This window comes from Anser brachyrhynchus, assembly GCF_964034855.1.
Source record: "Anser brachyrhynchus genome assembly, chromosome: 1".
NCBI classification, from domain to species: domain Eukaryota; kingdom Metazoa; phylum Chordata; class Aves; order Anseriformes; family Anatidae; genus Anser; species Anser brachyrhynchus.
In genome coordinates this window covers 108,171,869-108,199,627 of record NC_137694.1, presented here as the reverse complement: position 1 = coordinate 108,199,627, position 27,759 = coordinate 108,171,869, and the positions used below count along the sequence as shown (strand labels likewise).

General features: G+C 35.8%; 1 protein-coding gene and 1 long non-coding RNA gene across 4 annotated transcripts in view; both read right to left on the bottom strand.

The window, feature by feature from the left end:
• LOC308188541 (uncharacterized protein) overlaps positions 1 to 27,759 on the bottom strand; it is a 259,739-nt gene that overhangs the window by 169,390 nt on the left and 62,590 nt on the right. The gene's annotated exons all lie outside the window — the stretch shown is intronic.
• LOC308199808 overlaps positions 1 to 27,759 on the bottom strand; it is a 36,058-nt gene that overhangs the window by 5,003 nt on the left and 3,296 nt on the right. The window contains exon 2 of the long non-coding RNA XR_013954971.1: positions 11,413 to 11,503. This is a non-coding gene — a long non-coding RNA (uncharacterized lncRNA). The remainder of the gene's footprint in view (positions 1 to 11,412; positions 11,504 to 27,759) is intronic.

Sequence of the window (27,759 nt, the reverse complement as noted above, 5' to 3'; positions counted from 1 at the left end):
TAAAAAAAAATGGGGCAGTGTATACTTAGCTTTTCCTTAACATCTGGAAAAACTTTAAAATGTTGATGGTGAAGAAACCAGGTGGGAGAAAATTCAACATTGTATGAGATTTTCTTCACTTATCCCATTAAAAAGAGGGGAAAAAAAACATGATTAAATAGTAACTGTCCAAAGTTGTAGAGTGCCTAACTACAGAATCAGTCAAAAATGTTTCAAAAAGTAGTTAACTTCTGAAGTTGAAGAAAATGAGGAGCTTATTTTTTTGTTATTGTTTAAACCACTCCTGTGAACCACAGTGACTTTGCATCGTTAAAATATTGTCAAATGACAAAGATGATAAAACACCTGGCAAATCCTGTTAGCATCCAGAGATAGAGAAGTTCAAATCCTGTTAGTATCCAGAGACAGAGAAATTAGGCATACATTTCTGTAGAAGATTTGTCATGATTCCGACATTGCCTGCTGTTCAGGCTTTTTGTATCCTTACTCAGAGATCCTTCATTTTCCCTGGGAACTGAATGGGAAAACTAATCTCATTTGTTTCAGAACTGCACTCTAAGACATCTAAAAACTAGTAATGCAGAATCTGATACAAGTGAATTCTGTCTGTGTATGACGTAGGGTAGTTGTAGATCTGATTTGAATAACTGCACTGGTGCAGTACTGTGTCTGAGCTAATGAGCACTCCCAAGAGAATGTAAGTAAAGATGCATTAAATACATGTCCATAATGAAGCCTATTTTAGGGCAAATTGGCATTGTCAAAAGGCTAAGGAAATCTTGTCATCATTCTTCATGAATATGAGCAATCATTTTAATCACATTTTTCTGTACAACTTTGTTAACACATGAATGAATGGCAAAATAGATTTAGCTTTGTTATGTAGATGTAATATTAAAAGTAACAACTGAAGTATTACATTAATGCCCAGCCAAGTTTAATAGGGCAAGAACACATAAAAAACAACCATAATTCAATATTTTGGTTCTAGAACAACTTTTGTCCTTTCTTTAAGAATATGCCAAGCAGCATTTTAAAGAAAAAGTGAGGAAAACCTCTATGCTGACTCGTGTTAACACTCAGGAAATCCAGATATTTTACAAGAAGAATTGGTAGAATTCAGAATCGGATGTAGACTTAAAAAAAAAACAAGTGACTCAAAGTTGAACTTTAGATTATAGACATGAATTAGAGAGGGTGAAAGAAAAATCTGGAGAGTAGAAACAGCTGGAAAAACACTGGGAACTGAATTTTTTACATCTTACACTGCAGTTTTTGCTTGAATAAACGTGTTTCAAAAAGTTGAACAAAGGTTGTATATTTTCCTCTTTACTCAAGTTTAAAAATCTTTCTTTTAAGATCAATAAACCAATACATTCAGGAAAAGTTTTTTCTCATGCAAACAGATGAAAATTAGTGTCTCTTGTATCAGATGTGATTACTATAGTGTAAGTTGTAACACTGCATTTGCAGCTGTGTCTCTGCAAACCTTACACTTTATTATATGCCACTGTGTACACTTGTGTGTAGGGATGTGTATTACTTTAAATATGCTTTGGGTCAGGAGACTTTCCAAAAATCCAAGAGGAAGCAAACCTCACTTGTAGTTATCCATTGCAATTTTTAGCTTCCCACACTAGCAATCTCTAAATGCCATGACACTTCTGAAGGGAAACTACAGACCAAAGGCAACGGACTGCAAGTTGGAAGACTATCTGCAGTATTCCTATCATGCAGTAAATCTCCAGTGTAACCACATTTTATGGACATGGAGTCCAATGACAAGATCATTTACTTTAATTGAACTCCTGGGACCATGTTCAAGCACTCATTTGCAGACACTGCTTTCAAGCAGAGACTGGGGGCATGAAACAATATCCTTATAACTTTTCAGAGCTGCAAAATTCTGCATGAGCAAAGGCTTTTTTTTTTTTTTTTTTTTGTACCACAACATTGAGTGATGTCAGAAAATAATCTATTCTTATTGGAGAAAGAACGACTAACTCCTTTGGAAAGACAGCAATCACAAGGGTCAGCTGTGAATCAAAGAGGACTACCCAGGTAAGTACAGTCATAGAAGAAATCACCAATTTACCTTACCTACCATCATGCAGGACTACCCAGGTAAGTACAGTCATAGAAGAAATCACTAATTTACCTTACCTACCATCATGCTAGAATATCCTATTATTTGCCACTGAATTCCAGGAACATGGGATGTCTATTTGAACAGGGGTAACTGTATATGACCACCCTTTGCTAAGAATGTCTATTTATATTAACAGAGAATATTTTGGTGTTGCAACTGTGGCGTGCTGCCAGGAATCATTCAGAAACACCTGACTGCAGTAGTGCTAGATTCCATGAAGCACAAGTTTAAGAAATTTGGTCCTATATGTGTTGTGGTTAGGGCAGGTATGTTCTTCACAGAGCTGTTGATGTTACTGAAAGCAGTAAAAATCATGACTTCCTTTACTTCAGATGTTCCACATCAGGCTATTAATAACAAAGCCTTTTGCAACATCACAAATTCTTTCACAGATTAGAAACGCTTCACATTTTTATTATTGCTGTAATTACAACCCTTTAGAGAGTGTTTCTTTCACTCCCAGCTTTTTTGAAACCTGCTTTGAACGTTAGCCTAAGCTGCCAGTAAAATATGGTAAAAAATTTTGTTACCCTCTAGATTCCCTAAAGGCACATTTTCTGAAACTAGGAACTTGTGAAAATGCCTCAGTATTGCAGGGTTTTTCAGTCATTTCACATTTAGATGTGAAATTCGTGGATGTCAGATCTTTACTTATGTTTGTTAATAAGTTTTAATATTGAAAGTATGTTACCATTAAACAACATGGAATAAAAATGTGAAAGTATATTAGTATATTCTGTAGTTTTCAAAATTAAAACTAACAAAAAGGATTTTTCCTACCACTTCAGCATCCTGTTTTTAATCTCTTGGATCTCATGTATTATTTCAGAGAAGTCCCCTTTGTCTGTAATATGGGAAAACAAAACAAAACATATCACCAGAAAATAACACTCTGTTTTTACTTAACTTCCCTGTTAAAGAGCATTTCTACATTTATCCTGTTACAACATAGCTGACATCACATCCAACCTTGTTTCAAAAGCAGGTCTTTTCCCCTTCTTTACTTTTTGACCAATGTTTTTATTGTACTTCTTAATTACTCTTCTCCTAGATCCAGGCCTTTGTTTCTGTTACAATAGTCTCAATATAAACAAGTAAAAATTTGTGTCATATGAAAAACAGAGAGCAATCTACTTACTGTATAATGATTTTTTTTCCATATTAAAATAATGTATATATATATATATATATAAAATAGATGTTAAAATTCAGAAATGGCATTAAACACTCTTCAATCCCCTGTACATGTTCTTATTTTTATAGGATATAATCTCACACACAAACAGGGAAAAGCACAACCTGTTAAATAAATTCCTGACAATGCTATATGAGACAGTGTGCTCCGTAAGACAACTTGAAGACGACTTTTAAATAACTACATTCATCCTTGGTTTAATTATTACATTTGAGAACATTAGTGAATATCTTTTTAGAGGAGACAGCAATCTAGAAGCACAACTGTCTTCTCTCAAAGTTCCTTGAACAATTAAACAGTTTTAATGTCTTTTCAACACTGAAAGGAAAGGAAAATAAAATTTCTCCTGTTTCTTTAAACTCATCATAGCCCCTTCTGGAGCCACAGACATGACTGAAAACTTATTTCAAGAAAATGAGATTTTCATAGTTTATGGGTTTAAAAGAGATAAGCATTTTAGACTAACACGCAAGACATTATTTTCTACAGAAACATTTTGGAGTACAAATTATGATTTTGAGTCTCAGAGGTTCAAAAGTCCAGGTCTAAATTGGCTAAATTAAACTTAGTGCTGAAATTTGCTATCACAATTTTAAATCCAAGAGCACAGATTGGTTTTACCTATCCAGATATGTGCCAGCAAACATGTCAGCAGGAATCAAAAGTTTTGGAACAAGTTTCTTGCTTCCCTTGGGCTACGACTGACACACATACTGCTACTCATGTATCTTCAGAGTTGTTTTTTAAGACAGAAAACTCTAATGTAGTCAAGGAATAGTCTTTAGAAAGACTCCAGGAGCATAATCCATGTGTTTAATGAAAATTGTCTTTTCAGTCTGGGAAAGGTGCACAGAAACCTGATTTTTTTTTTTTTTTTGGCTTTCTCCCCCTGGGAGAAAAGATCCACTCTCCTTAGGGGAGCTATTTAATTTTTGTATTCATCGAGATCCATACTAATCTTGTTATACATCATTAAAATTCAAACACTGGTGCTTAAATATAAGAATGATTTAATAACTATTAGAGCCTTTTCATAAAATGATACTTGATGATACCTGAAGTTTAGAATTTCTGTTGAGATTTGTGAAGGAAAGTGAGAAACAAAACCCAAATTTACTAGATGGCTTTTGTGTAAAATTTCATTGTTAGAAAATGATCTAAACAATGGAAATTAAGAAAGGTCCTCAAACTTCTTTAGACTTATGTCTTCTTGCTTATGGTTCTTGCTTCTGATGACTGAAGTAAGTTTTCTGTTTTTAATTCTCCACTCCACAGAAAATAATACTATTAATCTAAATTAATTTATTCCCAACTCAGTGTTTATTAGTAAAAGCTACATTTTTCAAAATGCTTTTGGTTTAATAACTTTGTATTTTATAAACTATAGCTTCAAGAACCCATTTGCATTTACAAATAATGAACAAGAGTTTTTATTTATTTATTTATAATTATTTTTAGTTCTTCAGCAGAACTTTGTCTCACTTGCCTGGAAGGTGAACAAACTAGTTTAAGGATGTAAAGTCCTCAAAGCTCTACACAAGCATTTTGGTGGTTTACTGGCTGAAATATATTATGCAAATACCCCCGATAGTATATACTTGCTACAAGTGAAGTCTTTATTTTTCTTTCCTGTTTTGAAATTCACTTTAAATATAACAATTGAACGTCTACCCTTATTTCCTAGACTATCATTTTCCAAAGGGAAATAAATTCTAGGCATTACTGGACAATGAATTAACTGTGAATAATATTTATTTTTCTCACCCCAGGGCTGTGTACCCCACAGGGATGTCTTGGGGCTGTCAGCCCCTTCCCCCTGGGGCACTCACAGATCTGAGGCTCAGCCAGGCGGGACAATGGGCCACTGGGTGCCGGGGAAACCCAGCTCAGCCCCGCACAGGCCTGCGGCAGTCTGTCTGCCCCGGGGGCCTGGCACAGGCAGGGCTGTACACAGCCTGTGGCCTTTGATGACCACCAATGGCAGAACGATGTATTTACCTAACTGTAAAATTTTAGTCTTGTGTTAAATAAAATTATGTGACAGCAGGTCATGTAAGACTTTTTCTTAATAAATTGCACAGAATCTATGAGAAAGATTAAAATTCAGTATACAAGCACATAAAGGTGTATTTTCAGTATTAGATTCAGCACAATAATAATTTGAAAATAGAACTCACTGAGTAATGGAGCTATATGGAGGCAGTGGTGTTAAAGCATTTTTTGATCCACAGCTTCTATTTAGCCACTGACTGAAACCTGGATAACACTTCTCCAGTCATCTAGTTTCAGAACAGTTTCATTGATCTCTGCCTCTCCTGTCTCCCAAAACAAATTTTCTTGTTGTGGACTGTGACAGATGGTAAAAGTATTCATTTCATCATTGGTTGTGACACTCACAAAGTGCTGTGTGAATATTTTACAGAGTAACCTATTCAAAACAGTGAGATTAAACAGCAGAGAAGAAAGCCACCTATTTGTCTTGGAGCCCTCTGAACAGAGGGGAGATTTTGCCTTCACTGTGCAAGGTATATAAAAGCTTCTGGACATGCGAGTCAGCTGGGATGAGAAAGGCATAGCTTCCAGGAAACTTGCAGACAGAGAGAAGTGGAAGAGATGTGAGAAACATAGAAAACACCTATACAGCTGAGTCTTAAAGGAAATGGGGGGGGGAGGGGCAACCCTTTTCATGAAAAAAATAAAGCACTGTGTAGAGCTTGATCTCATCCAGTATTCTAATCCAACCTCCTAGATCAGGAAAAAAGAAGAAATAGTTGTTTACAACTCTTTTTTTTTTTTTTTTTTTTTTTAACTGTTTCACCAAGCAGACCAGATCATTCCATGTCTCAAAAGTCATCCTAGTTTAACTTGTATTTTAAGGAAAATCAGGTTAGGTATTAAAAGCTCTTCTGGTGTTTGAGTGTTTATTTAAGGAAATGGTAAAGATATACCCACATCAAAACTTCCGGCCAATTGCAGTCCTACCACACATTTCACAACAGCTCCTATAGTTACCTTTGTCCTTCTTACACAGTACCTTCCTTTCCTCTGCCTTGCCTTCTCTCTGCACTATTATTTCCTCTATATGCCTTGCTCTGATAGTTAGAAATAGCTTACAAGTATTTGCAGTGCTTGGAAGTCATGCCCAGCAGCATACTTCTCCTAAAAATATTTAAGATACTCCAAGTGTTATTTTTCAACAAGTTATTTTCCTTAACTCGGAAATTCTTTCACGATGGTACATTATTTTTAAATAGTTGAGTTTGTCTGTTTATGGAGTCTCATTTAAAATAGCTTCCCCTTATGCAAATAAGTTATGTGATGTTGATCTTATAATTTAAACCTCAATATTTTTTCCCTAAATATATTTATATTTTCTACCTAAATGTACTGCACATTACCTACAACAAGATGTTTTTAAGAACTATAAGATTACTATTTATGCTTCAGATGACTTGTAAAATCAAAGAAGTAACATAAGATTAAAAACTTTTTTTTTTTTGAGAATTGATTAGACAGATTCTGGTTTTATATTTGTTATTGTCTATTTCTGTTACCATCAAGAACATATTCAAATTTACATTCCTGTTACCTATACATTAATAGGTATGCCAAATAGGAATGACAAACTGGAATCCTAGTCCTTCAATCTGTTTACTGTGTTTCATAAGACCAACATTTACAAGTGAAAATAAATAAAGGAACAAGGTGGGAGTTTTTCTATTCTGTGTCCCACAATTCTGCTTAGTATAACACACTAAAAGACTGGCACAGCTGGAGTATCTGTGCTGTCTCACTGTTCTGTAATCATATTCTATTTAAGAGGTAGTTGAAAGGTTTTGTTTGTTTCTTGAACCTTTGGCATCATCTGGCAGATTAATGCTGAAAACAAATGAACAAACAAAACAAAAAACATTTCCCTCATCTGTTAGGTGGTTTACGAAAATATGTTCTGATTCCTCAGGGCAAAATTTGTCACTGCAGAGACCATTCCTATGTTCCTAAGGCAGGTCATTACAGGACTTGTGTATCAATGATTCTTGAATTGCTTAAGCTCAACACAGCTTAGGAGCAATTCAGTTTTAACTGCTTTAGAGACAGGTAAGACACTCATTTCCTGTTTTCAAACTGTGAAAGTTTGAACTTTTCACAACTGATTCATAATGACTAAAATGAAAGAGTATGGAACTGTATTATAATACATCAACAATACAGTTCATGCTTGCTTTTCTAAGAAAAAAGTTATCTGTCAGATTGTCTTTTTCCTGCCTCCAGAATATCAGAAAAATATGTCTAATGACTGGAAAAAAAGTTTTTGGACCCACTCTCCACATACCTAGATAATGCTTATAACAATTTTGGGCAGGCTACCTGACGTCTTAGATCCATGATGGCTACATGCTTATACTCTTCTGTAAGGTCCCAGGATGACATAGTACCACACAGAAATAAAGCAAGGGAAAAGTCCCTGCAATTTTATTAGCATTATTGACATTGAAATCATAAGCCTGAACATTTCTGTCACTGACATTGTAAACTTAAGCAGTTCTTACTTTCCTGGTTGTTTATCTATGTGTTTGTGTCTTACTAGCGCTAGTAACGACAAATCCCATTTTAAGCTAGCAAAGTGATCCATCTTATTTACATATATAAAGTCATCTTTTGCAAATTAAGTCATACAGGAATTCCATCCCTCTTATGGCAGCAGGAAGGCTTTTATCTGTCCAGTATTCAGTAATAAGTTGATGCCTTTTTTTTTTTTACTATTATTTATTCTAAATTAGATCAATAATGGCATGACAGTGGCCTTCTGCAGTCATGCTGTTTGACTGAGAAGTACTGTGGAAGGTGGAAGAAAATGACTTTTTAAAACTCTGCCTTGAGGAACTGGAACGGGATGTGTGAATATATGATCAGAAGATACTAATATGTCTTTCTTAGCTACATTGAAACTTTGGGGCTTTTCTCCTGGTAAGTTCTTCACACCATACCTTCTGTAGTTCATCACATCTCACTTTGCAGTGTAGAGATACCATGCATCAAAAAGGAACAGTGGGACTTTCCCAAGTTTTCATTTCTAGAAATGCATAATATACAGGTGATACAACGTGAGGTGCCAGCGTCTGTGATATCTTGCCTGCATATCCATGCTCATGGATTTACTAGTGGCCACCTTTTAGAATAGGCACCCTTATGTATTTCAGGTTCAAATAATTTTGAAATGCTTGCTCTTTACAATACCACATATCAGTTTGAATAAAAATCATGCACTGTTTTGCCTTGTGTAGAAATTGCACCTCAAATCCAGAAGGATTCATTCCCCATTATATTTCTACACCTAGTTTCTTGGTAGTTTCTTGGCAGCATGGACATGTAGCAATACTTCTGAGCCTGGGAGATTTGTGATGACAAATTTTTTTAGAAACGGCAGCTCATTAATACAATACAGATCTTCAAACAAACATCTATGGCTATTCATCATGAATACACAAGTGCCTGAGATTACCTGTGAAGATCAAGGAAACATTTTTGACTCATTGAGCCATAATAAAGCATCACCACACATGCATCTTGTGCCAGTGTATTAGGAGATTAGGAGAAGCGTCATACTAATTCTGTGGACCTATTCAGACGTACACAGTGCTGGATTCCATAATCTTATAACCAGGATGGCAATTGTGTTCAGAAAAGGCCTACCACAAAGAAATTTGAGCTATGTATAGTTAAACAACAAACCTATTTATGGTTACACCAAACAACATGAAAAACTGTGGTTAAAATAGTAGATGGAAAAGTATTGCACCCTCAATCCATAAATCTATTCTTTTCACCATTTATTTTGTTTGGAAAAACATAGTTTTAAATTTTGAACTGTTTGATTTTTTTTGGTTGTTGTTCTTTAAAATATAGAATGTGTGTATCTACGATTACTTATAATAGAAAGCATGCACTTCTGGATACTTGATATGTAGCCTGATATAAATACTCAAGACTACCTTTCAACATTTATATGACTATTTCATTTTCTCTGTCAGGGCGTGTAGTGATATGACAAAGGGAAATGTCTTTAAACTAAAAAAAAATGTAGATTTAGATTAGACATTGCAAAGAAGTTCTTTACTATGAGGGTGGTGACGTACTGAAACACATTTGCCCAGAGAAGCTGTGGATGCTCCATTCCTGGAAGTGGTCAAGGCCAGGCTGGATGGGGCTTTGAGCAACCTGGTCTGGTGGGAGGTGTCCCTGTCCATGGCAGAGAGGTTGGAACTGGCTGATCTTTAAGGTCCCTTCCAACCCAAAGCATGTGACAGTTCTATAATTCTATCACAATGAAGACCTGCATAAATGACCTAAGGGTTGTTCCCCGCCTCCCTTTTTATTTTTACTACTTACTTTTACTTACTTCTATACAGTTTATAGAAGTCAATAACAGATTTTGAAATAGAAAGAACACAGTCCTAAACCACAATTAATCCCTGATGAGGAAAAAAATGCATGACTGAAAAATCTAAGCTTATGGAAGTATCAATAAATTTACATGGTTCTGCAGTTTCCAAGAGTACAAAAATCTTATCCTTTAACACATTCTTTTCTTTTTTTTTTCCCCCATAAATCTTTCTTCAATCCACATAGAGTTGCAAGATTGAGACTCCATATTTATATGATAGACCTGTCTGCTTTCAATGGGATGGAAGAGTCATAATATTCTAGAGCCTCATCTAAGAAAATCTAACGTGATTATAACTTAAAGTTCTTTATACAGAGAACTTCTGTGGAAAAGGATGGTAGAGAGACAAGTATGTCAGCTGAAGTCAACAAGACTACTGAGAAGACTAAATGTCTTGATAAATTCAGACCATAGCGTTTTTTTAATGTAAGCCAACTATAGCAAAGAAATTTCCTTAAGGTACAACTATGTAGTGATCTGACTTATGCAATCTGCAACCTTATATTTTCTCTTGGTTGCCAAGCAGCCAGGAATAACTATAAAAATAAAAGCTTCAGGAAAAAAAAATATTAAATTAAGATAGAAGATCTTAAAAAGGTACTGGAAAGAGGCATACTACTATACATCTCCAGCCAATTTCACCTCCCACTTGGTTTAGTAGGGAATCAAAATCTGGAATTTTGTGAAATAAGGCTTAGGTATTTGAGAAAGGCATAATTTTTCCTCTTTTTCAATGCAATCATATATATGTTGTATATATATGTTGTATGGGAAAATAAAAATGCTTTCTTTTGTCTTGAATATGTCAACATGACAACATTAATCCCTCATTTTCAGCTATGTTTTTCTTCAAGACACCATCCCTGGCTGTTCCTACTTTCTTCTATTTGCTGTCAAAAAAAAAATGTATGTTTTAGAACAGAAATAATTCTCATATTTTGAAATTTATTTTTAATTGCTTTAAATCTCGTCTTCAGTGTATACTCAAAGGGTTTCTTAATTTAGTTCTCCTTTCTTTTAAATCCACATTCCAATGTGGAACAGCCCAGCAACTGACGCAACTGCTCTTGTTGAAACTACTGTGGTTGGATACAAGTGACACAGTTTGGAAAACCAGCATTTATGGAAAAAATAATAATCAAGTTTCTGACAGAAAAGGTGACTGGAATTGCTGTGCTACATTGAACAAGTAATAATTCAAATGTAGGTGGTAATGTATCACAGAGGGGTTTTGTTCATTTTGTGTTTATTTGCTACGAATTTATAATATATACACATCACAAACATACAGAAGAGCTCCAAACAGCAAGGTCCTAGTAGGTGCTTCTTGGTCATGGAATAAGCTAAGTTCTCCCATCAACAGCTCATATTATAAATTGAAAAAACAAAAGCGTACCAATACAATACTTCAGACAAACACAGGTGAGATGGACAAAAGCTCACTTTCAGCTAGTCTAGCCACACCAGAATTTACTACCTCCTCAGGTGTCAGAACGTATATATGAATATGGTCCATGCTAACCCAGTTACATCAGAGTGAGTCAAGTTGGAACATGTTATCACTAAAAGTACTGAAAGTGGAATTGGATCATTTTAACAGAAGTGAAATAGGAATGTCTATACCTGAAGGCTGAGAGGAGGGAAGGTAACTTTCAGCCAGAAGGTGCTGAGGAGTAGCTGAGAAGAGCAGTCTCTTCAATGGATTCAGCTGCACCTGGAAAAAAAAAAAAACAGATTGCAGCTATAATAAGGGAAATTTGATAAATTGAGACTCTTAAGTCCTATCTCAAAGTATTAACCAAAAAGCCAAACTACTTCATTTTATACACTATATTAAAACATGTTAATATATATAGGTTATAATAAGACCACCATTTTTCTAAATGAATAATTTTAAAGCAATTTGTTCCTCTGGATTTTTTAAAATTAGTTTAGTACAAGGTAAATTAGATGCAATGGCTGAGATTCATTCTTTCTGCTGTTTGCTTCTGTTTCTTCTAATAGTGCTCCTAGTCAAAAATAAAAAAAATCCATTTGAGATGAGAGGCTTTTCTTCCTTATTAACATGGGAACATTTATGTTCTAATTTCTTTTCCACCATAAAAAACTATTAAAACATCTACTGTACTTTATGCCAAAATAAAATAAAGTTGTAGATTTAAACATTTAAATAATGTTTTCACACAGAGTTGTGCTGAGCGTTTCAAAACAAAAACAAATCAGAGCCACCCGTATCCTGTGCCAAGACCATTTGAAAACAATCTGCCTTTATAAAAACAGGTTGGAAAACATCAAGAATAAAAAGCAATTACTTTAAGAAGCCAGTGAGAATTGGGTTTTGATGTCTACTGCTGAAATCTCTAGCAGTTAATAAGTCACATCACTTTGCTCCAGTCACTTTGCTTTATTGACATGACACATGACATACAATTGAATGGTCAAGTCAGAAAATTTGAACATGTATCTTATGGGAAAAGGCTGTTTAAATGTCTGTACAAAAAAAAATGTATTTAGGAATTTAGGGACTGCCTTGGCAGTGTCAAGAGCTGGAGTGAGTATTCTTTACCATGCTATTGGAACAGTTTCAGGTTTTTTTTGTTGTTGTTCTCCTAAAAGTCATGTAGTTGGTATTCCACAGAACTGGATAAACACAGAGATGATAAAATACTTCTCTGCAAGCAGTAGGGGTGTCACCTCCTGAACAATATAGATGCATATTGCCAAAAGCTGAAAACGTCTTTAACTGCCTGTTCTTTCTTTTTTAATTTCACTCAACAGAAGGAAGATTAAAAAGATAAAGGCATTGGCAATAAGCAACATAGTAACTTTAGAGACTTACAAATGCAGCATAATGTCAAACTATTAAAGATCTCTGCAACAGAAAGCCAAAATAAACTTCCTGGAACCAAAGCTGTTTTGGAAATGGAGGACGCTATAGGTTGTGACAATAAGACTGTAATGAGAAATCCTGCATTTTCTTGGCAAGGTAGTTGCCATAAATCTGAGAAAACAATTCTTACATATGATTTTGATGAACACGTTTAGAAAATCTGTGCACACATAGTATGCCCAGAAGCTTCCAGATACTTTGCAGACCTATGAGGCAAGTAAGAACTTATTACTTCCCCCACCATACACACATAAAATAGCCCAAATCATATTTAGATTTTTCTTTAATTTCAGGTAATCCGTTCCAAAACTTCACATTTAAATTTATTCCATCTTTGATTCTGTTGATCACGTTAGCTGATCCTCTTTATTTATGATTTCATTGTGTTTTATAAAGAAGACAAGCATATGCTCAGAATTTGGGTATGAAATAACTAGGTCAGCATACAAATCATAAGAATAAAGCCATGTTTAGTTGCATATTTTGTGCTATAAAAATGGAGAACAGCCAAGTTTTCATAAAATTGCAGGTACGTTTTCCTGAATTACAAGTAAACATAAAAATTACAAATATTTGTTTAATGTTTTCTTATTATTTCTGTTAATGAAGAGGAAATATCAGTATCTCACATTCAAAAACTCAATATTCTGTCAAATAGTTACTTGCATATTATTTTCTATAATACAGAGTAGTTATGTTAATTTGGTACTTAAAAGTCCTATTACTACACCACATTCCAAAATACCTTGAGATGTTTTATTGAAATTATTGGTATAAAAATAACAAGTTTTGGAATTCAAAATTAAGTAATATTTCAGATTAAATTAAGAGATAAAGTAATGAATTCCTACATTTAAATATGAAAAATTGATTATTATTTTACAAGAATATGTCTTCAAAATAGGTTACTTATACATCCAATCTTTCCCCATTTTTGTGACTGGGGAATTGCCAAGTGAGAGAAAATAATTTGTCTCAAATGCAGAGAAAGTCATTTGAAGTCAAGTGTAATAACACTTTTCTCTTACAAATCCCTATTTTGTAAGAGTATACTCAATATTTCCATAGTTTCTCTTTCAGAACAGTGCAAGGAAAGACATCTATACAACCACATCATTAGCAATACATTATAGCACATAAACGTGTGTCTCAATTACAGGCTGATTGGGGCTTAGCAAACTTCAGATGACCTGCAGTTTTTAATTCAATTTATATCCTAAAACAGGAAATGGTGTCTATTCTGAAATAATTCCATTACTAGGAGTTCTTACAGGTTATGGTATTAAGCAATATCAGTACGTGTGAATAGCAAAATCTAATTCAAAAAGGGAAATAGAGGCCATACACAGAAAGGACTAAAATTAAGTACAGTCATGAGCAAAGTTATTTTAAGCTGAACACCATTGAAGCATAGCACTCAGCAGTGGCTTGGAGATGCAATCATTCCAAACTATACTTTGCAATGATGTATACAAGCATACGGAAAAAAATAAAAACAGATTCTTAAAAAAAAATGAAGGATTATTTTCTACCTCAGCGTTATGCAAGTGTTTCCATTAAGTGTTAACTTTTAGCAAGTTTCTTCTGTATAACTGCTGATTTAAGAAAATGTCCATGAAATCAGAGAACAAAATAAAGGGCATAGGAAACTTAATCATAGTTAAAGCCCAAGAACAAAAGTTGTAAATTATGAATAGTACAAAACTGCTTTTGTACAAACTTGAATGTGAGTTTTTTTCCCTTGAAAATGAACAAAAGGGGCAAAAAAGAAGCTGAAGATGTGTTGTACTGCTGTTATCACCAGCTGCACATTTTATTGTTTGCCATGGAAGTTAAAACTAAGAGTGAAGTGACAGTGATTGTATCTTGCTATCCTGGAGTATCAAGTTTTGTTTTTTTTTTTTTTTTTTTTTTAATAGCAAAACCTCAGCCCAATTCGTATGAACATCAGCAGAATATAAATATCTTATCCTGGGACAACTCATATTGAAATTGTGATTCAGAAGCTGACAGAGGATATATTGAGATGATTCAAAGGACAGAGATGTAGAATTTTGTATTTATGTACATATGGTTTCATAAAATTTCTTTGTCCACTGTATAAATTCAACTCTCGTTATAATCCAGACACAAGAATTTGATATGCATTAAGATTGCCACGTTTTCATAAATAGTTTGTGTCCATAAAACAGTAAGAAGCTTTTTAGAAATCTGTTTTGTTTTCTAGTCTGTATTCCGAGGAAGACAACCTGCTTGATAGCACTTCATTTTTGGCAAAGAAAGGGTAGTACCCAGTACCCAGCCACTCTTGTGAAAATGTTCTACCACAGATGAGAAAGAGCCAGGACACGATTCTCTCAACAATATGCTACTGCTTTGGCATTTCAAATTTTTTTGCAAGTACTACTGAAAATTTTGTATTGAGAAAGGAAATAACATGGATAATAATGAAATATGCATTTGAGAAGTTAATTTAGGATAAAAATTATTACAACTACAATGATGTAAAATTTAATTCCTTAATTCTTAGTTTGTTGTTAGATGATTCATTTTACACATTACAATGATTCTTAAAATATGCCCAAGCTATTTATTCTGATTTTCAAATTCAGTTCACATGTAATAACTTTTACATGCAAATCCAAAATCTGAAAATTATCTTAAAGTAATGATTCAATAGGGCAGCAGTCAATTATTTAACTTTTTTTTTTCTTACTTATGACTTTTGAAACCTAGCATTATACTCCAACATTATTTAAAACACACAGATTTGGACTTTGGTGTTCAAAAAGGTATTCATAACAGCAAGTGAATAGTTGTCAAATTATCTGGGTTGATTACAATATATTTTGATAAGACTCATGCTATTTGTGGCCTCTCAGCTTTACTCAGGCATTCAGATTCACCTACTTAAAACACGAATCACAGATGATAAAAATACGGTATGCACACAGCTGAAGGGAACATCTATTCCAGTGAGACAGGTAGAACTTGATTCAGAACCTGAACAATGTTCTGACAGCATCCTAGCGAGACCATATATTCTGAACAGTGACTGAGTAAAAATCAAGGACTTATTCAAACCCACCACTCTTTAAATATATTTATTCATTATATTATCTGCTTGCTTTACTGACAGAACTCTGGATTCTGTCACATCTTGTGCATTCTCAACAGGGCTGTTAAAAAGTTTCTAATTAGGTGCTCCTATGAAATCCTATCTAAGCAAGAGGATCATACAAATGTCAGAGTAGATCATTTGAAGGCAAACGTACAGGTATAAATGAGGCCAGAAGTTAGCCTGCTGAATCTTATCATCTTGGTAGCGTCTCATTTAAGGAAAACTCTGGTGTGGTTTTCAGATTTTCAAGTTTAATTTGCACAGCTGGTAGGTGGAAAATAGTTTAATCTATGCTGAGATTGCTACGTGTAGTTATGGAAAAGATACATATGAAATTTACATGTGCAGATAACAATAGGACAAGGAAAACTGTTTTAAACTAAAAAAAAAAAAAGGTAGTTTTAGATTAGATGTTAGGAGCAAATTCTTCACTTAGAGGATGGTGAGGCACTGGAACAGGTTGCTCAGGGAAGCTGTGGATGCCCCGTCCCTGGAAATGTTCAAGGCCAGGCTGGATGGGACTTCTAGTGGGAAGTTTTCCTGCCCATGTCGGGGTGGGTAGGAGAACCAGGTCATCTTTAAGGTCCCTTCCAAACAGAAGCCATTCTATGATATCAAGTTATGTATATCTCAGAGGCTTTAGGAAAGCAATAGTAATGATATCCACTCATTACAATTAGCCTCAGAGATGCCAAGCAAACAGCTCAGCAAAGTAGTGCTAGACTACTCTTCACGCTAAGGTGCTATAAAGTACACTAGGGAGTACTTTTGGTACAGGGAAAAAATCTTACTGTAACTGGTAAAATTTAATTTAAAATAATTTCAATATTTGGACTCTGGATGCTTCTATGTGCATAGCCTAATACCACTGCTATAGTCATTAGCTAGAAGAATAAGTGCTTACATAATCAATTTTTTTTTCAAGTTGTGGTGAACAGACTGAAAATGCTCACAAGCAGCTGACAATAAGTATAAAACATTATGCTGAATGTTGATTTAACCTTAGTAAGTCAGTATACTAAAGCTCCTAAGGAAAAAATAAAAAGATTGCATTTCAAGAAATTGGAGTGAAATTTAACTTTTTAAATTCTGTATCCTGGGTAATGACTTTAATATATTTCAGCTGTGATATTACTTCAGAATATTAGTTTAAACTAATTTCAAATGACCAGATGATACTTATTGGCACCTTTAGATGGGGTCTATCTCATCCTCCCTACCCTGAGTTTTCTACTTTACTTAAGGTAATGTTATCTATGAATCTTTTGTTATCTGTGGAGTTGGTCTTCTAAGCAGTTAGGAAGCCACCTAATACCTTAATGAAGCTCTATTCATTTTCCTCATCAGAATTTGTCATGAGGTAAAATCCTTAAAGATCATATTTCTCTTTACTCTCATATCAGTTCACACTCATAGAAGGAACTTGATTTGTTATATTTGCTCCTGACAAATCCAATGCATCTGTTACTCATCTCATCCCCTAAGCGCTTACAGAGAGTTTGGCTTTTTGTTTTGAAAAGAACTGCACTGCTGAACAACAATTCCATGTTCTCTTCCCCCACTGTTTTAAGGTGTGAACTAAGTGTGCTTTTCTGTAACATCATGGAACATCATCTACCTTTCATACAGTTTTAAAAGACTATTTCAATATCAGCAAGTAGACAATTATCAATTTAGGCCACACACTGCAATTGGATTAAGTGTGCAGAAGAAGCAATAGAATCTGAAGAATTAACACCCATGGTACATACTTTAAAACTTGGCAGGATTTGGACCATCATCTTGGCCTGTAATCTGAATGTCCAGGAGGATATTCAGGTGCACTTTTTAGAGCACACATTTGTTTAGTTCCGTTTGAAAGGAATCTTCTTCACTTACTTCACTTCACTTACTCAAAAATCATTATGCTGTCTGTGCCAAGCCACAGTTAATGGATGACAGGGATATTCAGCTCAAAAGACCACTCTTGATCTGAACTACTGTAGCCACATTCTAAATATTCTCTTGATCCCAGGCCATTTGTTATTTGAAGTTGTCTGCCTGATGTGAAAAGTCATTTCTAGTTAAAGCTAGAATTATTTAGAATTTATATAAAATTCTGTACATTCAGTAAGTTCTAAAAAAGAAATAAGTCACATTGCTATGCATATAGTTACATACAGCAACATATACTGCAGAGCAGTATAAGGAAACAGGGAAGTATTGAACATTTTAGATGTCTACTTAGTTACTAGGAAATGAGAAAAAAATAACTTGTAGGTAAGGCACGAATGTCAGTTCAGTTAAACAGGCCAAATACACCTCTTGGCATTTTGATTGCTGATTGTGCTTTTGTGATTATATATATGTATTTACTGAGAACATCTCACAATGTATCCCTTGCACATGTGCAATTAACAACTGCTGAGCTTCTTGGTGTCACTGACGTACTATGCATCTCTCTCAAAGATAAGCAATACATGAGGTTTATATTGTTCCTGCTCTGCATTTTCATTTTCTGCCCTGTTAGTCACTGATCCCAAAACAGCTTCAGAAGTCATTAAGTTTACAGATAAAGTGATGCAACTCGAAAACTACTTTCTTCAATGGAAAAGTCTGATTGTTGTAATGACACTTAATGATATCTATTTCTCTGTGTTTTGCTAACAGAACCAGAATAAATGGTGCCAATCAAACTCTTTCTTGGAAACTGGCCTTAACTAAACTAGGCAATACAGAATAGAATATGTTATACTTTTATAATCAAGTATCTATTATGAGTCAATCCAGAAGCAATAAGCATAGTTTAGGGATTAATCGCTCCACATTAACCAGTGTTATTTTTAACATCCAAGACCAGCACAGTTAAGTAGATTTTATTTAGCAGTTTTTCCTTGCTGAACAAAAGAACAGATTCAGTGTAAATAATAGCTTTTTAGCAAAACATCCCTACAGGAGTTTCTATAGGTATTATATTTGCAGTTTCATTTTATTACAAGTGTAATATGATCAGCATTAAAGTGTATTTGGTGAAACTACAACTCAAAACAAAATATAAATTTCTCATCAAAAAACATGGAAAAAAATCCAGTATTTAAGCCTTTTAACTGACTGTATATGCATTTCTTTGTCCTGAGAAGAAGCAATTTCTAATCACACTGAAAACCTAGATAATTGAAAAAGAATTCTGCATCATGAGACTACTGTCCTTAAAGAAATTGAGTAACAGATGAATCAAGAATACAATGAAACACAATAAAGTGGAAGAATTTTGTCATTCCTTTTCTATCAGATAATGAAAACATGCTACAGATACCATGTATACAAACCTGTGAGATCAGGTGCATATTCAGTCATTTTGAAAGTCCCCTCAAAAGAAAAAATGTATTTGTTCTTTGAAGACTTGAATGTTTTACTTCAAACAGCTTGTTAAGGTCATTTAACCTGCCTAAATCCAGGTAGTACACTTAAGTTCTTAAAAGGAAGCCCAGGAAGCAAAGAGAAAATGGGCAACACCTGTTACTTTCTGTACTCAATGCTACTTGAGAAGCTAGAGTAGGGTCCTTAAGTTCTTCCTATTTGTTAGGTTACGTATCAAAAACGTATTGCAGAGATTCATGAGATGTAAATTCTTCTAGGTGCAAGACAGAGTCCTTAGGGAATATGGCAATTGCTTTACGCATTGAATCTCAGTGTTCGGAATCTCTGAATCTGGATTCTGACAATAAAGTGGATAATCTGTCCAATACACTAGTTGAAAACCATAATTTCCCTTAACATTAATACATCATCTCAGAATTGCTACTTTTTAACTTTGTGTAGACTTTTTTAGGATAATCAAAAAAAAAAAGACATCTTTGATTCTTAGGCAAACCACCCTCCCACAAAAGCAGGCAGTGAGGTAGCTCAAAACATGAAAAGAAATTTCTTAGTCACTGTAGATGCTCATTACTCTATGTTCTAAAGTATCTTCATGTACTACCACTCATCCAGTTCATGTTGACTTTATTAAAGTGTCAGAATAAATGCCAGTGACAGGCACATGAACAGTATCTTCAAATCTCCTAGCACAACACAAATATCTAGTTTATCCATATAAACATTTACTGTTAGATGTTATTTAAAGGTCTGCCTATAACAAATCTTTTCACTTTCACTTGGTTTTCCTCATGCTTTTTTAAAACTGCATCTAGAAAACTCACATAACAATTACCAACCTTCACTGATCTGAATTTTGAGTCACCTTTCACATTATACAATTAGTAATGGATTTAAATTGAGAAAGCATAAAAAAAAATATATGCTACCAAAGAATTTGGCATGGGCTTGCTATAGTTGGAAATGACATAGTGGAGTAACAACCATGGAAAAGTCTAATTGCCCTCCAGCTACATATCAACTAGTGAATTATAAAGAATTTAGAACACCAGAACCAAGTTTGATGTAGAAATGACTGTAATAAAAAAACAGAAAAAGATACCACTGTGAAACAAAATTTTTAGTTTGCAGAGTTCATTTTAAAATTTACAAAAAGACTCCTTGTGATTTTTCTTCATTTTGACAAAATCTCAGTTCACGGGTTTGGTTGATATACCAAGGTGTTGATGGTAACATGGAAAAAAGAGCTATTTCAAATCTGGCCAAAAATAAATCATTAACAGTCTACCAGTTTCTTTCTGAAGAGGTGTCTTGCTACATAAGAAAAAACACCTGACACTGGTGCATACCAGATGAGCAGCTTCTGATGAATTATCCAATTCATAATTTATCTATATTAGATGCAAGTGTCCCAGACTTACAGAAATTGTGTGTCAAATCACAGAGAGGTAGGATGCCTGAGTGGCTACCTTTGTACAAACACACTCACCCTCTAAACTGTAAATTAAAGTTTGTAATTTTCAGTATATGCCAGCAAAAGGAAGAAAGAAATCCTTCTAAGTTCACCTGCCCTTCTTCGACCCTTGGATCTGGGTGCTCAGAACTTACTCAACCTAATCATTGATTTACTCTCTCTCCATTGCAAGTGGAAAATAGTCTCTTGACTCTACATAATAGCAATTTTGAAAGATTTATTGTATTATCCCCATCAGTAATTTACTCTTTCGACATGGAATGAATAAATCATGAAAAGAACAGCAAAGGGAATAGGGACAATGAGTGAGGAACACCACATGAAAGCAATTCCTGGAGCAATACATTTGTTGTCACGTGCTCAGGGCCATGCCTGAAGTTATACTAGCAACCTATGTTTTTGTCTTTAGACATTTCATTGCTCTAATGAGTATACTGAAATAACTTGTACGTCTTGTGACCCATATTTGAATTGTTGAGCAAAATGCTGACTTGCGAAAACAGGAACATCAAGACAAAGCAAGTGATAGGTGAAGTTATATAATGGTTGATTAAATGTCCAACACAAAGCCCTGACTCCATGAAGGAAAAAAAAAAACATATATATCTTTCTAGTGTGCTGGGAATGTAAAACTAAGATATTCAAAATCATATTCATCTGATCTATTCCACTAATATAGCTATCTAATTAGCTGGCTGGAATAAATCACAATACAGGCCTGGTCCAGAAGAAAGGCTCAGTGAGGGACCTCATACACTTTCTTAGATTACGCATCTAACCATATGCAAGAAGGATGAGTTCTCACTAAGTTTAACACACAGAGATCATAATTATCTTAGTTAACATTCACAGAAGGCCATGTTATTTGCTTTTACTATACTTACTATGTCACAGTGAAAAGTCTCAGTAAATGATTCAGATGTAGCTTAACATAACCTTGAAGAGCAAGACAAAGCATGCCATTACGTGATATATAGCATGACTGATATTTGTCATTTTGAACAGAACATATAAGAATGGAAGCGACAAGAGAAACTGAGTGAAACATCCATTAACCAGAGAATTCCAAAAGAAAAATATAAAGCTGTATTTGATTCATTTAAAAAGGACTATGAACTTGTGTGTATGTATATTCATCTGTAAGCTAGTTAGAATTGCATTATGTATGTTCCATGTCTTTGACAAAATATGAGACTAAGTCTATTTTTCTTAGCCTAATCCCTCAGGATACTGATATATGGACCCTGCTCTATGCAGAAATGTGGACATCAAATGACACATTCAATATCTGGATCCTCTTTTTTGAGCTGATGGAGTGTCACTCACTCTGTTTAAAGAATACTGTATCTGCCATGATTACAAACTATTTTTACAGCTTCACTATTCACTGTTCTTTCAGAATTATTAAAGTAACAGCACAGCAATCAAAGAAATACCCATTTAGGAGCACTGGTGACTACAGATAAGATACTATCTATTGCAGCCTAGCCTGAAATGCCATGATTACGCTTGTGGCTTTAGATAATATTCTAAATAAATATGCCTTAGAAGTCTAATAAATTAGGCATAGAGATTATCAGAAAGTAGGATAAAATGGGATAGAACCAGGGACCCATGTTTGATAAACCTGTTAACTGAAGATCATGCTAGAGAACATAATTGATTTTATTGACAAAGGAAGAAGGAAGCAGCTTGTTAATGAAACCTGTTGAAGGCACAGAGTCAGGAGCATCAACACAGTGGAGGATTAGAATATTATCCTAAAAGAACCTAAATATTTCAAGGATGGGAATACAACAAAGTTGATAAAATTCAGTAGTACATAGCACCATGATTAAGATCTCTTAATTCATGCTGAAAACTTCCTCAACAGAAACTATAGGAAGAGAAAGGCTTTGGTATTGAATGGTAACTTTGCATTATCAACGTGGTGCCCATCTTTGTAGGTACTTATTTAAAGAAAGTGTCTTGAAAGGAGTCCTGCAAAAAGTATTATGATTTAGTTGAGTTATATACTTCAGATAGAAAGCTGATCTCCAAGGACTATAGATTTAACTTTTTTTTTTTTCCCCCAAAAAAATGGATTTTAGTATGTTTATTTCAGCCAACTTTTCTAAATGCAAAAGGAAATTTAGGGTTATATATCTTTCATTGAATCTTTATGATTATATTGCAAGCTCTTTCAGACCTGTTTTGCTGGAAAATCTACAAACAAAAGGATTTCAACATTTTCTTTTCTGGACTTCCACATTGCTATTTCCCAGAAGTTAAACAAGAATTTATAAGTGGCAACACCTTAAAGGTTGAAGGTAATTTCCCATAAGAACCAGCTAATTTACAGCTTTCTATACACCAATGACCCTTGCAATTTCACAGCTGCTTCATTAATTCCTATTCACCTGCTCCATCTACCTTGAGAAAAAATAATAAATAAAAGCTACAATTCACTCACTACATTCACTCCTGAAGCTATTGAAAAAAGATGTCTTACTACTTTCTACCATAAATTGTAACTAATTCTGTTAACGCAAGGGGAATAAAATTGAAAGTAGCATGGCAGATAGATTGATATTACCTGTGGGTCACTGGTACAGAGAAGAAATCTGAATTCTTCCCTGGTGTAATGCTACAGAAATTGATTTACACCAGGGATGCATTTGGCTTGAAGATTTTGAAAGCACACATTTGAAAAAGGAAGTTCTATTTGCACTGTGGGGTTTCCATTCTTATTTTATAAATTCAAGCCTCCAAGTCAGTTCAAGTAGCACAGAATCCATTTAAAGAAAAAAAAAAAGTACTGATGTACTTTCAGAATCTTCATCACTGAGCCAAAAGGCTACATTTCATAGAAAACAATAAAGTAACTGGAAAAAAAAATGTTTTAGTGAAATACACATCTTCTAAGCTGTTGTCCTAATAAAATAGGGTGAATCAGTGAGGAATAATCATTTAAAATACTAGAAGGTTTACTTCATTGTCTTTAAGGTGATTCATGCTAAACATATGAAATATGTTTTGCAAGATATTGAGCCCTTCTTGGATTCAGAGAGTAAAAACACATCATTAAAACAGATGTACATTACCTACATTTTCTTTAAAGGAAGAACATGCATCCTGTAATTTTCAAAAATAAGACAAAAGATGATTTGATTCCAAAATCAAATTTGTGTCTTCTATCAATTCCAGATTTTGACTGTTGAGACAATTATTATTTTGCCTGTAGGAGATGCACTTCTAGCTACATTCTTTGTTTCAGAAGAGTATGATAATTTAGCATTGTAGCCCCTTTTTTAGGGGGATGGAGGGGGAGGGGAGGGGTGAATGGGATGACTTATTTACTTTCTTCTAGAATAAAGTTCTGATTTCTGTTTATCTCCTTGGATATATTTTTTTTCCCCAAGTTTTATATATGAGCAGGTATCATTCAGTAGGACATTTAAGAGAATTTTTTATTATTATTATTACAAATGAGAAAAAGACCACTAGTACATTTGCATAAACCTGAATAAAGTATTTGAAAATATTATTGATTCTGTCTCAACAAGATAGAAGTTTATATTTTGGCTGCAAATCTTTGCTACAGATTAAGTATGAGATAATGCTAAGTCTAAAGCAACAGTTTGAAATGTATTATTCTACTAACTTCTTATACTGAATGGCAAAAATCCTCCTAAGAAGTAAACTGGTTCCTCAAAGTTGAATTTCAAATTTATCGATGGTCCACTATTAATAACAATAAATTGATCCAAAACAGGAAGTCCTATTAGTTTGATCCTGACTCTTTTATAAAATACTGTTGATTTTCAGTCTTTGCTGTAGCAAAACATTTACAGAAGTTCCTGCAGTCCGACCATAAAGATGAGAAAGTAGCACAGTGAATAATGCCTGCTTGTCCACATAACAGCTCTTCTGCTGGAGTCCCCATCTATGAACTATGCACTATCTACCACGCTAGAAGATATGCAGCCTTGGAGGAGAGAGTTGTTTGCAGAGTTCCTTAATGGTAAAGTATAGATAATATCTGCTAGTAAAATTTGCCTGTGATAAATACATCTCTGTCCTGTGGTGTTTCAACTACTGATACTTCCTTTTCAGCAGCCACAGCTGGCACAAGAAGCACAAGCTTGCTGACCACACGAACTCCCTCTGCCAGTAGGTCTATGATAATAGAATTTGGCACAAACCCCAGTATAAATCAAAACCATTATTTTCAACTACTACTATATAGTTCTATTTTTCTCTTATCGTCTCTATTGAAATATACGAAAATGAAGCCTTTATGTTCCCCACAAGACTGCATGATCATAAATTACCTTAAATCCAACTTTGCTGAGGTTGCTATTTTCAACAAAAATTAGTCTTTTCAACAAAATTGCCAACAATAGTATTTCCTAACTCTGCTCATTCTATTTTTGTCTAAATATAGAACAATTACCCCTTGCAAGCTACATTTCTAAAGTTTCTTTGCAATGTTAAAGCAAAATTAAGTTCATAACATACTCTTGCTCAATCTCAAATGTTGAATGAATATCTAGCTTCAAAGAACTTGTTTTTCTCTAAGCCAAGCACAAATGAGATAAATGCCTTTCTTTAAACAATTCTGCTAAATTAAAAAGAAACACTGCTGCTAAAAAGGGTTTGATTTCCTTTGGTTTTCTAAAGTTTCCTTGAAATGGTTTTCAAAATCAAACATTACTGTCTCAATAATAATGAATTTTAGCTTATTCAAAAGTGGAGGTCTGTGATAGGAAAGATAGGACTGTGTTCACGCTAAATGGATTATACTGTTTATTCCAACTTCAGAGACTAATGTCAGTTAGCAATTCCCACCCACACACACCCAATACCTTTAGAGAAAAATATTCTATCTGTAACTATGAGTACAAAGAAGGAGCATTATTTAAGTGTACCTAAGAGTACTTATTTTCCCATGTGATTATAGACTGCAGAGATTAGCTGCTGAGGATGAGTGCCCAAGATGGTTAGAAGAGAGAAACAATAGCACTCATTAAAGATTTATCTTGGAATTGACACTTTATTTAAGCTTGAATTTTAAGAGACATGGTGGAAGTACTTGCCGAGGTGACTGGCTCCGGGGCAGTCGTGTTCTGTAGCAGACTGGGGGATCGACACAGGCAGGGCTTTTTTTTTTCCCGGCATCGAGGCCACTCGAAGCAGCCGTGGCAGCCGCCAGGACCCGACAGCCCTCACGAGGGAGGCTGATGAGGCGTAGGCGGAGCCAGCAGTGCCCCCTCCCCGGCCATTCAAAAGCAGCCCCTAGGGAGCACTAGCGACCAGAAGCACGCAAACAGGGCGTGGTGTGGCAGTTAGCGCAGGCAGCGCGAGCAGGGAGGGCCCCTCACCGATCTCTTGTAGCGGTCTTTCCCTTCGGTACTGGTAGCCTGCTTGTGAGAAACCTGGCCACTGTATCGACCAGGCAGAAAACCATGGCCTCCGCATCTCTTGCGGCCTCTCCAGCCGCAGTCACCGATGTGGCTACTCAGACGGAGGGCTCAGGGAAACACGCAGACATCCAGGTCTTGGGCTGCAGGGTGTGCCCGAGTCTTCTGTCCATATCTGACAGCAGCAGCGAGGGGTATGCCTGTGGGAGGTGTGACCAGGTTGAAGAGCTGCTCAAACAGGTAGCAGAGCTTCGGGAGGAGATAAGCAGGCTCAGGAGCATCAGGGAGTCAGAGAGGGAAATTGACTGGTGGAGGTGTACTCTACCCTCTCTGAGATAGACTCATGAGCCTGCCGCAGCACATGTGCCTCCTGTTACGCAGAAGACAAAAGTTCCCTCATCCCACCAGGCAGTAGGAAGAGACCTAGGCCAAGGGGTGAATGGAGCAGGTTCCTCTTTGGGGTGGTAGGTGAGCCCTGTCCCTGCCCACCTCACCTTCCCATCTACCCTTATGTAACAGGTACGAGGCTCTAGAACACCATAGTCAGAACAATGAAGTAGACGAAAGCCCATCCCAGTTGGAGAGGGTGCCTAAGGCAAGGCAACCTACCCCCTGCATTGCTACATCGTCTGTTGAGAAAGACAGAAAGGTTATTGTCATCGGGGACTCCCTTTTGAAAGGGACAGAGGGCCCAATATGCCGACCGGACCCAACCCACAGGGAAGTCTGTTGTCTCCCCGGGGCTCGAGTGAGATACTTAGCTAAGAAAGTCAAGCGCCTGGTACGGCCCACTGACTACTACCTGCTACTGGTCTTTCAGGCTGGTAATGATGAGGTAGCAACGCGAAGTCCGAGAGCAATCAAAAAGGACTTTAGGGCTTTGGGGCAACTACTTAAAGGATCAGGGGCACAGGTTGTGTTTGCCTCTGTCCTTCTGATGGGGGGGGGGGGGTCAATGCTGACAAACAGACTCATCACATTAACACGTGGCTTCGGGACTGGTGCAACCAGCAGAATTTCAGGTTTTTTGATCATGGGAAGGTCTACGTGATGCCAGGCCTGCTGGCACCAGATGGGATACGCCTCTCTCAGAGAGGGGTAAGGATTTTGGCTCAGGAGTTGGCAGGGCTGATAGATAGGGCTTTAAACTAGAGTCGAAGGGGGAAGGGGATAAAACCAGGCACGCCGGTGATGAGCTAAAGGATGGTGTGCTAGAATCAGAGGAACTGTGTGCTCGTGAGGCCCTTCGGTAGGCTACACAAGGTGTTGTGTGTAGAGAGGTGCATTTGAAGTGCTTCTACACAAACGCACACAGTATGAGGAATAAAATGGATGAGCTAGAAGTCTTGGCCCAGTCCCACAGCTACGACATCGTTGGCATAAGCGAAACCTGGTGGGATGAATCCTGTGGCTGGTGTGCTGCAATAGATGGTTACAGGCTCTTCAAGAGAGACAGGAAGAGTAGGCGAGGTGGGGGGGTGGCGATGTATGTGAAGCATGGGCTGGACTGTGTGGAACTTCAAGTTGGCGATGGCAAAGTTGAGAGCCTCTGGGTAAGGATTAAGGGATGAACAAATAAAGGGGTTGTCGTTGTGGGAGCCTATTACAGACCACCTGGCCAGGACGACAATGCCGATGAATTATTCTTTGCAGAACTAAGAGATTCCTCAAGACCAACTCCCCTTGTCCTTATGGGAGATTTCAACTCGCCAGACATCAACTGGGA